Here is a 16,917-nt window from a genome sequence, read left to right on the forward strand (position 1 = left end):
TGAAACATACACAAGCAGGAGGTAAATAAAGTACTAAGTCCTACTTTGAGTGTGAAACATACACAAGCAGGAGGTAAAGTCCTACTTAGAGTGTGAAACATGCACAAGCAGGAGGTAAATAAAGTACTAAGTCCTACTTTGAGTGTGAAACATACACAAGCAGGAGGTAAATAAAGTACTAAGTCCTACTTTGAGTGTGAAACATACACAAGCAGGAGGTAAAGTCCTACTTTGAGTGTGAAACATACACAAGCAGGAGGTAAATAAAGTACTAAGTCCTACTTTGAGTGTGAAACATACACAAGCAGGAGGTAAATAAAGTACTAAGTCCTACTTTGAGTGTGAAACATACACAAGCAGGAGGTAAAGTCCTACTTTGAGTGTGAAACATACACAAGCAGGAGGTAAATAAAGTACTAAGTCCTACTTTGAGTTTGAAACATACACAAGCAGGAGGTAAACAAAGTACTAAGTCCTACTTTGAGTTTGAAACATACACAAGCAGGAGGTAAATAAAGTACTAAGTCCTACTTTGAGTGTGAAACATACACAAGCAGGAGGTAAATAAAGTACTAAGTCCTACTTAGAGTGTGAAACATACACAAGCAGGAGGTAGATAAAGTACTAAGTACTACTTTGTGTGAAACCTACACAAGCAGGAGGTAAATAAAGTACTAAGTCCTACTTTGAGTGTGAAACATACACAAGCAGGAGGTAAACATAGTACTAAGTCCTACTTTGAGTTTGAAACATACACAAGCAGGAGGTAAAGTCCTACTTTGAGTGTGAAACATACACAAGCAGTAGGTAAATAAAGTACTATGTCCTACTTTGAGTGTGAAACATACACAAGCAGGAGGTAAATAAAGTACTAAGTACTACTTTGAGTGTGAAACATACACAAGCAGGAGGTAAATAAAGTACTAAGTCCTACTTTGAGTTTGAAACATACACAAGCAGGAGGTAAACAAAGTACTAAGTCCTACTTTGAGTGTGAAACATACACAAGCAGGAGGTAAATAAAGTATTAAGTCCTACTTTGAGTGTGAAACATACACAAGCAGGAGGTAAATAAAGTACAAAGTCCTACTTTGAGTGTGAAACATACACAAGCAGGAGGTAAATAAAGTACAAAGTCCTACTTTGAGTGTGAAACATGCACAAGCAGGAGGTAAATAAAGTACTAAGTCCTACTTTGTGTGTGAAACATACACAAGCAGGAGGTAAATAAAGTACTAAGTCCTACTTTGAGTGTGAAACATACACAAGCAGGAGGTAAATAAAGTGCTAAGTCCTACTTTGAGTGTGAAACATGCACAAGCAGGAGGTAAAGTCCTACTTTGAGTGTGAAACATACACAAGCAGGAGGTAAATAAAGTACTAAGTACTACTTTGTGTGAAACCTACACAAGCAGGAGGTAAATAAAGTAGTAAGTCCTACTTTGAGTGTGAAACATACACAAGCAGGAGGTAAAGTCCTACTTTGAGTGTGAAACATACACAAGCAGGAGGTAAATAAAGTACTAAGTCCTACTTTGTGTGTGAAACATACACAAGCAGGAGGTAAATAAAGTACGAAGTCCTACTTTGAGTGTGAAACCTACACAAGCAGGAGGTAAATAAAGTAGTAAGTCCTACTTTGAGTGTGAAACATACACAAGCAGTAGGTAAAGTCCTACTTTGAGTGTGAAACATACACAAGCAGGAGGTAAATAAAGTACTAAGTCCTACTTTGTGTGTGAAACATACACAAGCAGGAGGTAAATAAAGTACTAAGTCCTACTTTGAGTGTGAAACATACACAAGCAGAAGGTAAATAAAGTACTAAGTCCTACTTTGAGTGTGAAACATACACAAGCAGGAGGTAAATAAAGTACTAAGTCCTACTTTGAGTGTGAAACATACACAAGCAGGAGGTAAATAAAGTACTAAGTCCTACTTTGAGTGTGAAACATACACAAGCAGGAGGTAAATAAAGTACTAAGTCCTACTTTGAGTGTGAAACATGCACAAGCAGGAGGTAAAGTCCTACTTTGAGTGTGAAACATACACAAGCAGGAGGTAAATAAAGTACTAAGTACTACTTTGTGTGAAACCTACACAAGCAGGAGGTAAATAAAGTAGTAAGTCCTACTTTGAGTGTGAAACATACACAAGCAGGAGGTAAAGTCCTACTTTGAGTGTGAAACATACACAAGCAGGAGGTAAATAAAGTACTAAGTCCTACTTTGAGTGTGAAACATACACAAGCAGGAGGTAAATAAAGTACTAAGTCCTACTTTGAGTTTGAAACATACACAAGCAGGAGGTAAATAAAGTACTAAGTCCTACTTTGAGTGTGAAACATACACAAGCAGGAGGTAAATAAAGTACTAAGTCCTACTTTGAGTGTGAAACATACACAAGCAGGAGGTAAAGTCCTACTTAGAGTGTGAAACATACACAAGCAGGAGGTAAATAAAGTACTAAGTACTACTTTGTGTGAAACCTACACAAGCAGGAGGTAAATAAAGTAGTAAGTCCTACTTTGAGTGTGAAACATACACAAGCAGGAGGTAAATAAAGTACAAAGTCCTACTTTGAGTGTGAAACATACACAAGCAGGAGGTAAATAAAGTACTAAGTACTACTTTGTGTGAAACATACACAAGCAGGAGGTAAATAAAGTACTCAGTCCTACTTTGAGTGTGAAACATGCACAAGCAGGAGGTAAATAAAGTACTAAGTCCTACTTTGAGTTTGAAACATACACAAGCAGGAGGTAAATAAAGTACTAAGTCCTACTTTGAGTGTGAAACATACACAAGCAGGAGGTAAATAAAGTACTAAGTCCTACTTTGAGTGTGAAACATACACAAGCAGGAGGTAAAGTCCTACTTAGAGTGTGAAACATACACAAGCAGGAGGTAAATAAAGTACTACTTTGTGTGAAACCTACACAAGCAGGAGGTAAATAAAGTAGTAAGTCCTACTTTGAGTGTGAAACATACACAAGCAGGAGGTAAATAAAGTACAAAGTCCTACTTTGAGTGTGAAACATACACAAGCAGGAGGTAAATAAAGTACTAAGTACTACTTTGAGTGGGAAACATACACAAGCAGGAGGTAAATAAAGTAGTAAGTCCTACTTTGAGTGTGAAACATGCACAAGCAGGAGGTAAATAAAGTACAAAGTCCTACTTTGAGTGTGAAACATACACAAGCAAGAGGTAAATAAAGTACAAAGTCCTACTTTGAGTGTGAAACATGCACAAGCAGGAGGTAAATAAAGTACTAAGTACTACTTTGAGTGTGAAACATACACAAGCAGGAGCTAAATAAAGTACTAAGTCCTACTTTGAGTGTGAAACATACACAAGCAGGAGGTAAATAAAGTACTAAGTCCTACTTTGAGTGTGAAACATGCACAAGCAGGAGGTAAATAAAGTACTAAGTCCTACTTTGAGTGTGAAACATGCACAAGCAGGAGGTAAATAAAGTACAAAGTCCTACTTTGAGTGTGAAACATGCACAAGCAGGAGCTAAATAAAGTACTAAGTACTACTTTGAGTGTGAAACATACACAAGCAGGAGGTAAATAAAGTACTAAGTCCTACTTTGAGTGTGAAACATACACAAGCAGGAGGCAAATAAAGTACTAAGTCCTACTTTGAGAGTGAAACATGCACAAGCAGGAGGTAAATAAAGTACAAAGTCCTACTTTGAGTGTGAAACATACACAAGCAGGAGCTAAATAAAGTACTAAGTACTACTTTGAGTGTGAAACATACACAAGCAGGAGGTAAATAAAGTACTAAGTCCTACTTTTAGTGTGAAACATGCACAAGCAGGAGGTAAATAAAGTACAAAGTCCTACTTTGAGTGTGAAACATACACAAGCAGGAGGTAAATAAAGTACTAAGTCCTACTTTGAGTGTGAAACATACACAAGCAGGAGGTAAATAAAGTACTAAGTACTACTTTGAGTGTGAAACATACACAAGCAGGAGGTAAAGTCCTACTTAGAGTGTGAAACATACACAAGCAGGAGGTAAATAAAGTACTAAGTCCTACTTTGAGTGTGAAACATACACAAGCAGGAGGTAAATAAAGTACTAAGTCCTACTTTGAGTGTGAAACATACACAAGCAGGAGGTAAATAAAGTACTAAGTCCTACTTTGAGTGTGAAACATGCACAAGCAGGAGGTAAAGTCCTACTTTGAGTGTGAAACATACACAAGCAGGAGGTAAATAAAGTACTAAGTACTACTTTGTGTGAAACCTACACAAGCAGGAGGTAAATAAAGTAGTAAGTCCTACTTTGTGTGTGAAACATACACAAGCAGGTGGTAAATAAAGTACTAAGTCCTACTTTGAGTGTGAAACATACACAAGCAGGAGGTAAACAAAGTACTAAGTCCTACTTTGAATGTGAAACATACACAAGCAATCGTGGACGTGCATCTTCTTCAATAGATTTGTTGTCTGGGTTATGGAAGTAAGGCTGTTTGGTGTTATTTTAAGATGAGATTTTTTCACACATTTGGAAATAAATGAGCCATTTTTACATCCAAATGTTATTGAAAAGTTATTTCCACTAGATGGCAGTGTTGAGTAAAGAAAAAAATACTAACGCCCTGAAAATCTCAACGTTTTTTTTATTTAAATATGCATTCATATTTTTATAACCCATGTTGACATTTTTTAAATAAAGCAATCGTTGACAAGGACTGTCACGCAGTAAAATTAACAAAGTAACAGTTTCAAGGTTTTTGTAATGCGCGTCGTTGGCTTTAACAACACTTGGGTGAGAGATGTGTTGGTGGCAGCTTGTTCGCGACACTACTAAATATGGGACTGCCTGATAAAATATAGCATACAAGGTCTGTGGTGACATTCTACTGGAGAAAATAGCCCCGATCAACGTCAAATCGGGTATACACGATACTTTTTTTTTCTCAGGATACAATCATTCATTTTAAGATTCCTATCTGGCAAAACTGTTCCGGGGCTCTTTTTTCCGAGGAATACTTGAAGGCACCATTGCTGTCACATGGCAGGTGAGCGAGCGCGAGGTTAAAACATTGAATTTCCCTCAGGGATCAATAGAGTACTTTTTATTCTATTCTATTCTATTCGATTACACTGACAGTTGACAACAATAAAGTACTTTCTATTTTATTCTATTACAGTGAGAGTTGAGGCACACACCAAAACAAAACTTTACACCCACAGTTGACAACACAACAACCACACTGATACACAACTACACTACACTACTGCACTACACTACTACACAACAGTACTATACTACTGCACTACACTACTGCACTGCACTACACTTCTACACAACTGCACTGCACTACACTACTACACAACTGCACTGCACTACACTACTACACAACTGCACTACACTACTACACAACTGCACTGCACTACACTACTACTTAACAGTACTACACTGATACACAACAGCATTACACTACTACACAACTGTACTACACTAATACACAACAGCACACCACTACTACACAACTGCACTACACTACTACACAATAGTACTACACTACTACACAACTTCACTACACAACTGCGCAACAGTACTACACTAATGACCAACAGTACTACACTACTACACAACAGTATTACACTACTACACAATAGTACTACACAACTTCACTACACAACTGCACTACACTACTACACAACAGCACTACACTACTACACAACTGCACTACACTACTACCCAACAGTACAACACTACTACACAACTTCACTACACAACTGCACTACACTACTACACACCAGTACTACACTACTACACAACTGCACTACACTACTACACAACTGCACTACACTACTACACACCAGTACTACACTACTACACAACTGCACTACACTACTACACAACTGCACTACACTACTACATAACTGCACTACACTACTACACAACTGCACTGCACTACACTACTACTTAACAGTACTACACTGATACACAACAGCATTACACTACTACACAACTGTACTACACTAATACACAACGGCACACCACTACTACACAACTGCACTACACTACTACACAATAGTACTACACTACTACACAACTTCACTACACAACTGCACAACAGTACTACACTAATGACCAACAGTACTACACTACTACACAACAGTATTACACTACTACACAATAGTACTACACAACTTCACTACACAACTGCACTACACTACTACACAACAGCACTACACTACTACACAACTGCGCTACACTACTACCCAACAGTACAACACTACTACACAACTTCACTACACAACTGCACTACACTACTACACACCAGTACTACACTACTACACAACTGCACTACACTACTACACAACAGTATTACACTACTACACAACAGTACTACACTAATACACAACAGCACTACAGTACTACACAACAGCACTACAGTACTTCACAACAGCACTACACTACTACACAACTGCACTACACTACAACACAACAGTACTACACTAATACACAACAGCACTACATACTACACAACAGTACTACACTAATACACAACAGCACTACATACTACACAACAGTACTACACTAATACACAACAGCACTACACTCCTACACAACAGTACTGCACTACACAACAGCACTACATACTACACAACAGTACTACACTAATACACAACAGCACTACATACTACACAACAGTACTACACTAATACACAACAGCACTACATACTACACAACAGTACTACACTAATACACAACAGCACTACACTCCTACACAACAGTACTGCACTACACAACAGCACTACACTACTACACAACTGCGCTACACTAATACACAAGAGTACTACACAACTGAAATACACTACTACGCAACAGTACTACACTAATACACAACAACACTACACTACTACACAACAGTACTACACTAATACACAACAGTACTACACTACTACACAGCAGTACTACACTACTACACAACAGTACTACACTACTACACAACACTACTACACGACAGTACTACACAGCAGTACTACACTACTTGTGTACAACAAGTGGTGCACGACACACCTTGTTGGGAATGTTTGTGTCATTTGATGGTGGTAAGCAACAACCATGGGAGATCTAGCACTCTGAAGAGGAACTAAAATGTGAGTCAAAGCAATTACTGGATGCCAAGTAACCTTTGTCTTCCTTCTTTGTTGTAACCTTTGTCTTCTTTCTTTGTTGTAACCTTTGTCTTCTTTCTTTCTTGTAACCTTTGTTTTCTTTCTTGTAACCTTTGTCTTCTTTCTTGTAACCTTTGTCTTCTTTCTTTGTTGTAACCTTTGTCTTCCTTCTTTGTTGTAACTTTTGTCTTCCTTCTCTGTTGTAACCTTTGTTTTCCTTCTTTGTTATAACTTTTGTCTTCTTTCTTTGTTGTAACCTTTGTCTTCCTTCTTTGTTGTAACTTTTGTCTTCTTTCTTTCTTGTAACTTTTGTCTTCTTTCTTTCTTGTAACCTTTGTCTTCTTTCTTTCTTGTAACCTTTATCTTGTTTGTTGTAACCTTTGTCTTGTTTGTTTTTTGTAACCTTTGTCTTCTTTCTTTGTTGTAACGTTTGTCTTGTTTGTTTGTTGTAACCTTTGTCTTCCTTCTTTGTTGTAACTTTTGTCTTCTTTCTTTCTTGTAACCTTTGTCTTCTTTCTTTGTTGTAACCTTTGTCTTCTTTCTTGTAACCTTTATCTTGTTTGTTGTAACCTTTGTCTTCTTTCTTTCTTGTAACCTTTATCTTGTTTGTTGTAACCTTTGTCTTGTTTGTTTTTTGTAACCTTTGTCTTCTTTCTTTGTTGTAACGTTTGTCTTGTTTGTTTGTTGTAACCTTTGTCTTCCTTCTTTGTTGTAACCTTTGTCTTCTTTCTTTGTTGTAACCTTTGTCTTCTTTCTTGTAACCTTTATCTTGTTTGTTGTAACCTTTGTCTTCTTTCGTTCTTGTAACCTTTATCTTGTTTGTTGTAACCTTTGTCTTGTTTGTTTTTTGTAACCTTTGTCTTCTTTCTTTGTTGTAACGTTTGTCTTGTTTGTTTGTTGTAACCTTTGTCTTCCTTCTTTGTTGTAACCTTTGTCTTCTTTCTTTGTTGTAACCTTTGTCTTCTTTCTTGTAACCTTTATCTTGTTTGTTGTAACCTTTGTCTTCTTTCTTTCTTGTAACCTTTATCTTGTTTGTTGTAACCTTTGTCTTGTTTGTTTTTTGTAACCTTTGTCTTCTTTCTTTGTTGTAACGTTTGTCTTGTTTGTTTGTTGTAACCTTTGTCTTCCTTCTTTGTTGTAACCTTTGTCTTCTTTCTTTGTTGTAACCTTTGTCTTCTTTCTTGTAACCTTTATCTTGTTTGTTGTAACCTTTGTCTTCTTTCGTTCTTGTAACCTTTATCTTGTTTGTTGTAACCTTTGTCTTGTTTGTTTTTTGTAACGTTTGTCTTCTTTCTTTGTTGTAACCTTTGTCTTCCTTCTTTGTTGTAACTTTTGTCTTCTTTCTTTCTTGTAACCTTTGTCTTCTTTCTTTGTTGTAACCTTTGTCTTCTTTCTTTCTTGTAACCTTTATCTTGTTTGTTGTAACCTTTGTCTTCTTTCTTTCTTGTAACCTTTATCTTGTTTGTTGTAACCTTTGTCTTGTTTGTTTTTTGTAACATTTGTCTTCTTTCTTTGTTGTAACGTTGGTCTTGTTTGTTTGTCTTCTTTCTTTCTTGTAACCTTTGTCTTCTTTCTTTGTTGTAACCTTTGTCTTCTTTCTTTCTTGTAACCTTTATCTTGTTTGTTGTAACCTTTGTCTTCTTTCTTGTAACCTTTATCTTGTTTGTTGTAACCTTTGTCTTCTTTCTTTCTTGTAACCTTTATCTTGTTTGTTGTAACCTTTGTCTTGTTTGTTTTTTGTAACCTTTGTCTTCTTTCTTTGTTGTAACGTTTGTCTTGTTTGTTTGTTGTAACCTTTGTCTTCCTTCTTTGTTGTAACCTTTGTCTTCTTTCTTTGTTGTAACCTTTGTCTTCTTTCTTGTAACCTTTTTCTACTTTCTTTCTTGTAACCTTTATCTTGTTTGTTGTAACCTTTATCTTGTTTGTTTTTCGTAACATTTGTCTTCTTTCTTTGTTGTAACCTTTGTCTTATTTTTTTGTTGTAACGTTTGTCTTCTTTCTTTGTTGTAACCTTTGTCTTGTTTTTTTGTAACATTTGTCTTCTTTCTTTGTTGTAACGTTGGTCTTGTTTGTTTGTTTTAACGTTTGTCTTCTTTCTTTATTGTAACGTTTGTCTTCTTTCTTTGTTGTAACCTTTGTCTTGTTTGTTTTTTGTAACATTTGTCTTCTTTCTTTGTTGTAACCTTTGTCTTCTTTCTTTGTTGTAACGTTTGTCTTGTTTGTTTGTTGTAACCTTTGTCTTGTTTGTTTTTTGTAACCTTTGTCTTCTTTCTTTGTTGTAACTTTTGTCTTCTTTCTTTCTTGTAACCTTTGTCTTGTTTGTTTTTTGTAACCTTTGTCTTCCTTCTTTGTTGTAACTTTTGTCTTCTTTCTTTCTTGTAACCTTTGTCTTCTTTCTTTGTTGTAACCTTTGTCTTGTTTGTTGTAACCTTTGTCTTGTTTGTTTTTTGTAACATTTGTCTTCTTTCTTTGTTGTAACCTTTGTCTTCTTTCTTTGTTGTAACTTTTGTCTTCTTTCTTTGTTGTAACCTTTGTCTTCCTTCTTTGTTGTAACTTTTGTCTTCTTTTTTTGTTGTAACCTTTGTCTTCTTTCTTTCTTGTAACCTTTTTCTACTTTCTTTCTTGTAACCTTTATCTTGTTTGTTGTAACCTTTGTCTTGTTTGTTTTTTGTAACATTTGTCTTCTTTCTTTTGTTGTAACCTTTGTCTTATTTTTTTGTTGTAATGTTTGTCTTCTTTCTTTGTTGTAACCTTTGTCTAACGTTTGTCTTCTTTCTTTGTTGTAACCTTTGTCTAATACACCTTTGTCTTCTTTCTTTGTTGTAACCTTTGTCTTCTTTGTTGTAATGTTTGTCTTGTGTGTATGATGTAACATTTGTCTTGATTGTTGTAAGGTGTTTTTTGTTGTTGTAATATTTGTCTAATGTGTTGTAACCTTTTATTTGTTTGTTGTTACTGTTTGTCTTGTTTGTTGTAATACATATCCCGGTTGTTTATTGTAACATTCAGTTCATTTGTTTGTTGTAGCGTTGGTCTTGTTTATTGTAAGGTCTTGTTTGTTTTAACGTTGTTGGTTTTTTGTCATTGTAAGTTTGTCTTGTATTTTGTGACATCTTTGTTTGTTTGCTGTCACAATTGGCTGGTTTGTTTGTTGCAACGTTGGTCTTGTTTGTTGTAATGTTTTGGTGGTTTGATTGTTGGCCATCAATACTAATTGCAATTTTGAAATGTATTGATAACATTTTCAGTGTGTTTGATGGTTCATACAATGGATATATGAATAATAAATACAAATATTTATTTTCCTGCCAAGCATATCCGTCATGTCACTTACACGGTAATTATCCATCCATGTTTACATATTTATTTACTCAACTCGGAAACATCCTAGTCACAGAACTGGAGCCAGGTCTGAGGTGTAGGGTTGTGTATTGCTCCACATTGAATGGTATAAATACATCATACTGGTGCCAAAGCAGTACTTTTGAAACGGTGCTGGTACCAATGTGCCAGAATCGTCGTTTAGGAAAATGGAAAATTTACCAATTTCTTCCAAAATCAAGACTTTTTTTAATAAATGAACTTAACCTTCGTCTTGTGATAGGGTCGGCACCGACCAGTTTTTGTTTTTAAATGCATAAAAGAACCACATAAATGTATTTTTATGCATCAAGGCTTTTTGACTTTGTCAGGAACCTCTATTTCAACAAAATAAAACTTGTTTTTTTTGTTTCACTAAATTATAAAATGCTCTGGTTGAAATTATGACATTGGTGTTGTTAGGGTCGGTTTCAACCCAGTTATAAAAAATAAGACTATAAAGCACTAAGTAGAGCCAAAACTGAACACACTGACAGCCAGCTCCTCTCCCAATCATGTGAGCTTTAGTGGATCCTCATTTTACCTTGTTATCCAGTACAAAAACAAACAAAATTAATGTGGTTCTTTTATGCATTTAAAAACTAAAATGTCCAGACATTTGAGGTCAATTCAGTTGTTACTATGTTAAAATTATTAAAATGAAAAAATAAATAAAACAAATGTATTTAAGAGATGTGTTCTAATACCCCTCAGTAATGGTCAGGTAACACAAAAACCTTTTTTTTATTTATATGATTCTCTTGAGGTTCGTTTTACCATTTTTTTCAATTGAAATCGAGGCGTATACTGACAAAAAAAGGCCCAATGGCCCACACAAAAAATATTAAAACCAATATTTTCATGGATAAGGAAACCTAACGAGGTAACCAAGAGATGAGAAACAAATTGGATGATAGATAATTGTTTTTAGTGTATTTTACAGCTGATTTAAGACATGGGTCAAAACCGAGATGGTAACAGAAAGCTAACACAAGAGGAAGGTTAAAGCTCCTGTTTGGCACGGTTAGCGGGATGCTAACCGACGCTTAATTACCGTGTAATTAAGCGGTTAAAGCAGACAACTTTTAGCTGTGTGTGTGCGCAGCGCTCATATTTCCTAACAGCCCGTGACGTCAAGCGTACACGTCATCATTACGCGACGTTTTCAAGAAAAAACTCCCGGGAAATTTAAAATTGCAATTTAGTAAACTAAAAAGGCCGTATTGGCATGTGTTGCAATGTTAATATTTCATCATTGATATATAAACTATCAGACTGCGTGGTCGCTAGTAGTGGCTTTCAGTAGGTCTTTAAGGACAGAACAGAGAATATCTTCTTGTCAGAGGTCCTGCTGCCTCTTTGATGATGATTGCTTTAGAACTCTGTGTCACGTGTTGGCTTGGCTCTGCACACACACACACACACACACACACACACACACACACACACACACACACACACACACGTACACGCGCACACACACATTTAGACAGGGTTGTGTCAGTAGTCCCTAGGGCTAAGGTTTGTCCTCTTGCTAGTGACAGTAATGCAAACAGGCTGATGGGAATAAGAAGGGGCGGCTTCTACATCTACAATATACAATATAATGCAAACAGGCTGATTGGAATAAGAAGGGGCGGCTTCTACATCTACAATATACGATATAATGCAAACAGGCTGATGGGAATAAGAAGGGGCGGCTTCTACATCTACAATATACAATATAATGCAAACAGGCTGATGGGAATAAGAAGGGGCGGCTTCTACATCTACAATATACAATATAATGCAAACAGGCTGATGGGAATAAGAAGGGGCGGCTTCTACATCTACAATATACGATATAATGCAAACAGGCTGATTGGAATAAGAAGGGGCGGCTTCTACATCTACAATATACAATATAATGCAAACAGGCTGATGGGAATAAGAAGGGGCGGCTTCTACATCTACAATATACAATATAATGCAAACAGGCTGATGGGAATAAGACGGGGCGGCTTCTACATCTACAATATACAATGTAATGCAAACAGGCTGATTGGAATAAGAAGGGGCGGCTTCTACATCTACAATATACAATATGACGCAAACAGGCTGACGGGAATAAGAAGGGGCGGCTTCTACATCTACTATATACGATATAATGCAAACAGGCTGTTGGGAATAAGAAGGGGCGGCTTCTACATCTACAATATACAATATAATGCAAACAGGCTGATGGGAATAAGAAGGGGCGGCTTCTACATCTACAATATACAATATAATGCAAACAGGCTGATGGGAATAAGAAGGGGTGGCTTCTACATCTACAATATACAATATAATGCAAACAGGCTGATGGGAATAAGAAGGGGCGGCTTCTACATCTACAATATACAATATAATGCAAACAGGCTGATGGGAATAAGAAGGGGTGGCTTCTACATCTACTATATACGATATAATGCAAACAGGCTGATGGGAATAAGAAGGGGCGGCTTCTACATCTACAATATACAATATAATGCAAACAGGCTGATGGGAATAAGAAGGGGCGGCTTCTACATCTACAATATACAATATAATGCAAACAGGCTGATGGGAATAAGAAGGGGCGGCTTCTACATCTACAATATACAATATAATGCAAACAGGCTGATGGGAATAAGAAGGGGTGGCTTCTACATCTACAATATACAATATGACGCAAACAGGCTGATGGGAATAAGAAGGGGCGGCTTCTACATCTACAATATACAATATAATGCAAACAGGCTGATGGGAATAAGAAGGGGCGGCTTCTACATCTACAATATACAATATAATGCAAACAGGCTGATGGGAATAAGAAGGGGTGGCTTCTACATCTACAATATACAATATGACGCAAACAGGCTGATGGGAATAAGAAGGGGCGGCTTCTACATCTACAATATACAATATAATGCAAACAGGCTGATGGGAATAAGAAGGGGCGGCTTCTACATCTACAATATACAATATAATGCAAACAGGCTGATGGGAATAAGAAGGGGCGGCTTCTACATCTACAATCTACAATATAATGCAAACAGGCTGATGGGAATAAGAAGGGGCGGCTTCTACATCTACAATATACAATATAATGCAAACAGGCTGATTGGAATAAGAAGGGGCGGCTTCTACATCTACAATATACAATATAATGCAAACAGGCTGATGGGAATAAGAAGGGGCGGCTTCTACATCTACAATATACAATATAATGCAAACAGGCTGATGGGAATAAGAAGGGGTGGCTTCTACATCTACAATATACAATATGACGCAAACAGGCTGATGGGAATAAGAAGGGGCGGCTTCTACATCTACAATATACAATATAATGCAAACAGGCTGATGGGAATAAGAAGGGGCGGCTTCTACATCTACAATATACAATATAATGCAAACAGGCTGATGGGAATAAGAAGGGGCGGCTTCTACATCTACAATCTACAATATAATGCAAACAGGCTGATGGGAATAAGAAGGGGCGGCTTCTACATCTACAATATACAATATAATGCAAACAGGCTGATGGGAATAAGAAGGGGCGGCTTCTACATCTACAATATACAATATGACGCAAACAGGCTGATGGGAATAAGAAGGGGCGGCTTCTACATCTACAATATACAATATAATGCAAACAGGCTGATGGGAATAAGAAGGGGCGGCTTCTACATCTACAATATACAATATGACGCAAACAGGCTGATGGGAATAAGAAGGGGCGGCTTCTACATCTACAATATACAATATGACGCAAACAGGCTGATGGGAATAAGAAGGGGCGGCTTCTACATCTACAATATACAATATGAGGCAAACAGGCTGATGGGAATAAGAAGGGGCGGCTTCTACATCTACAATATACGATATAATGCAAACAGGCTGATGGGAATAAGAAGGGGCGGCTTCTACATCTACAATATACAATATATTGCAAACAGGCTGATGGGAATAAGAAGGGGCGGCTTCTACATCTACAATATACAATATAATGCAAACAGGCTGATGGGAATAAGAAGGGGCGGCTTCTACATCTACAATATACAATATAATGCAAACAGGCTGATGGGAATAAGAAGGGGCGGCTTCTACATCTACAATATACAATATAATGCAAACAGGCTGATGGGAATAAGAAGGAGCGGCTTCTACATCTACAATATACAATATAATGCAAACAGGCTGATGGGAATAAGAAGGGGCGGCTTCTACATCTACAATATACAATATAATGCAAACAGGCTGATGGGAATAAGAAGGGGCGGCTTCTACATCTACGCCCCTTCTACATCTACAATATATAATATAATGCAAACAGGCTGATGGGAATAAGAAGGAGCGGCTTCTACATCTACAATATACAATATGACGCAAACAGGCTGATGGGAATAAGAAGGGGCGGCTTCTACATCTACGCCCCTTCTACATCTACAATATATAATATAATGCAAACAGGCTGATGGGAATAAGAAGGGGCGGCTTCTACATCTACAATATACGATATAATGCAAACAGGCTGATGGGAATAAGAAGGGGCGGCTTCTACATCTACAATATACGATATAATGCAAACAGGCTGATGGGAATAAGAAGGGGCGGCTTCTACATCTACAATATACAATATAATGCAAACAGGCTGATGGGAATAAGAAGGAGCGGCTTCTACATCTACAATATACAATATAATGCAAACAGGCTGATGGGAATAAGAAGGGGCGGCTTCTACATCTACAATATACAATATAATGCAAACAGGCTGATGGGAATAAGAAGGGGCGGCTTCTACATCTACGCCCCTTCTACATCTACAATATACAATATAATGCAAACAGGCTGATGGGAATAAGAAGGAGCGGCTTCTACATCTACAATATACAATATGACGCAAACAGGCTGATGGGAATAAGAAGGGGCGGCTTCTACATCTACGCCCCTTCTACATCTACAATATATAATATAATGCAAACAGGCTGATGGGAATAAGAAGGGGCGGCTTCTACATCTACAATATACGATATAATGCAAACAGGCTGATGGGAATAAGAAGGGGCGGCTTCTACATCTACAATATACGATATAATGCAAACAGGCTGATGGGAATAAGAAGGGGCGGCTTCTACATCTACAATATACAATATAATGCAAACAGGCTGATGGGAATAAGAAGGGGCGGCTTCTACATCTACAATATACAATATAATGCAAACAGGCTGATGGGAATAAGAAGGGGCGGCTTCTACATCTACAATATACAATATAATGCAAACAGGCTGATTGGAATAAGAAGGGGCGGCTTCTACATCTACAATATACAATATAATGCAAACAGGCTGATGGGAATAAGAAGGGGCGGCTTCTACCTCTACAATATACAATATATTGCAAACAGGCTGATGGGAATAAGAAGGGGCGGCTTCTACATCTACAATATACAATATGACGCAAACAGGCTGATGGGAATAAGAACGGGCGGCTTCTACATCTACAATATACGATATATTGCAAACAGGCTGATGGGAATAAGAAGGGGTGGCTTCTACATCTACAATATACAATATAATGCAAACAGGCTGATGGGAATAAGAAGGGGCGGCTTCTACATCTACAATATACAATATAATGCAAACAGGCTGATGGGAATAAGAAGGGGTGGCTTCTACATCTACTATATACGATATAATGCAAACAGGCTGATGGGAATAAGAAGGGGCGGCTTCTACATCTACAATATACAATATAATGCAAACAGGCTGATGGGAATAAGAAGGGGCGGCTTCTACATCTACAATATACAATATAATGCAAACAGGCTGATGGGAATAAGAAGGGGCGGCTTCTACATCTACAATATACAATATAATGCAAACAGGCTGATGGGAATAAGAAGGGGTGGCTTCTACATCTACAATATACAATATGACGCAAACAGGCTGATGGGAATAAGAAGGGGCGGCTTCTACATCTACAATATACAATATAATGCAAACAGGCTGATGGGAATAAGAAGGGGCGGCTTCTACATCTACAATATACAATATAATGCAAACAGGCTGATGGGAATAAGAAGGGGTGGCTTCTACATCTACAATATACAATATGACGCAAACAGGCTGATGGGAATAAGAAGGGGCGGCTTCTACATCTACAATATACAATATAATGCAAACAGGCTGATGGGAATAAGAAGGGGCGGCTTCTACATCTACAATATACAATATAATGCAAACAGGCTGATGGGAATAAGAAGGGGCGGCTTCTACATCTACAATCTACAATATAATGCAAACAGGCTGATGGGAATAAGAAGGGGCGGCTTCTACATCTACAATATACAATATAATGCAAACAGGCTGATTGGAATAAGAAGGGGCGGCTTCTACATCTACAAT

General features: G+C 37.3%; 1 protein-coding gene across 2 annotated transcripts in view; it reads left to right on the forward strand.

The window, feature by feature from the left end:
* The window catches only part of LOC133568828 (liprin-beta-2-like), a 183,425-nt gene that overhangs the window by 14,231 nt on the left and 152,277 nt on the right, over window positions 1–16,917 (forward strand). The window contains exon 1 of one of the 2 annotated variants that reach the window (XM_061920988.1): window positions 4,837–5,040. The exons of the other annotated variant lie outside the window; for it this stretch is intronic. The gene's annotated coding sequence lies outside the window, so the exon portion shown is untranslated. Of the gene's footprint in view, window positions 1–4,836; window positions 5,041–16,917 lie in introns of those variants that run through there. 2 annotated transcript variants of the gene reach the window in all.

Source organism: Nerophis ophidion, linkage group LG14, assembly GCF_033978795.1.
Source record: "Nerophis ophidion isolate RoL-2023_Sa linkage group LG14, RoL_Noph_v1.0, whole genome shotgun sequence".
In the NCBI taxonomy this organism is placed as follows: domain Eukaryota; kingdom Metazoa; phylum Chordata; class Actinopteri; order Syngnathiformes; family Syngnathidae; genus Nerophis; species Nerophis ophidion.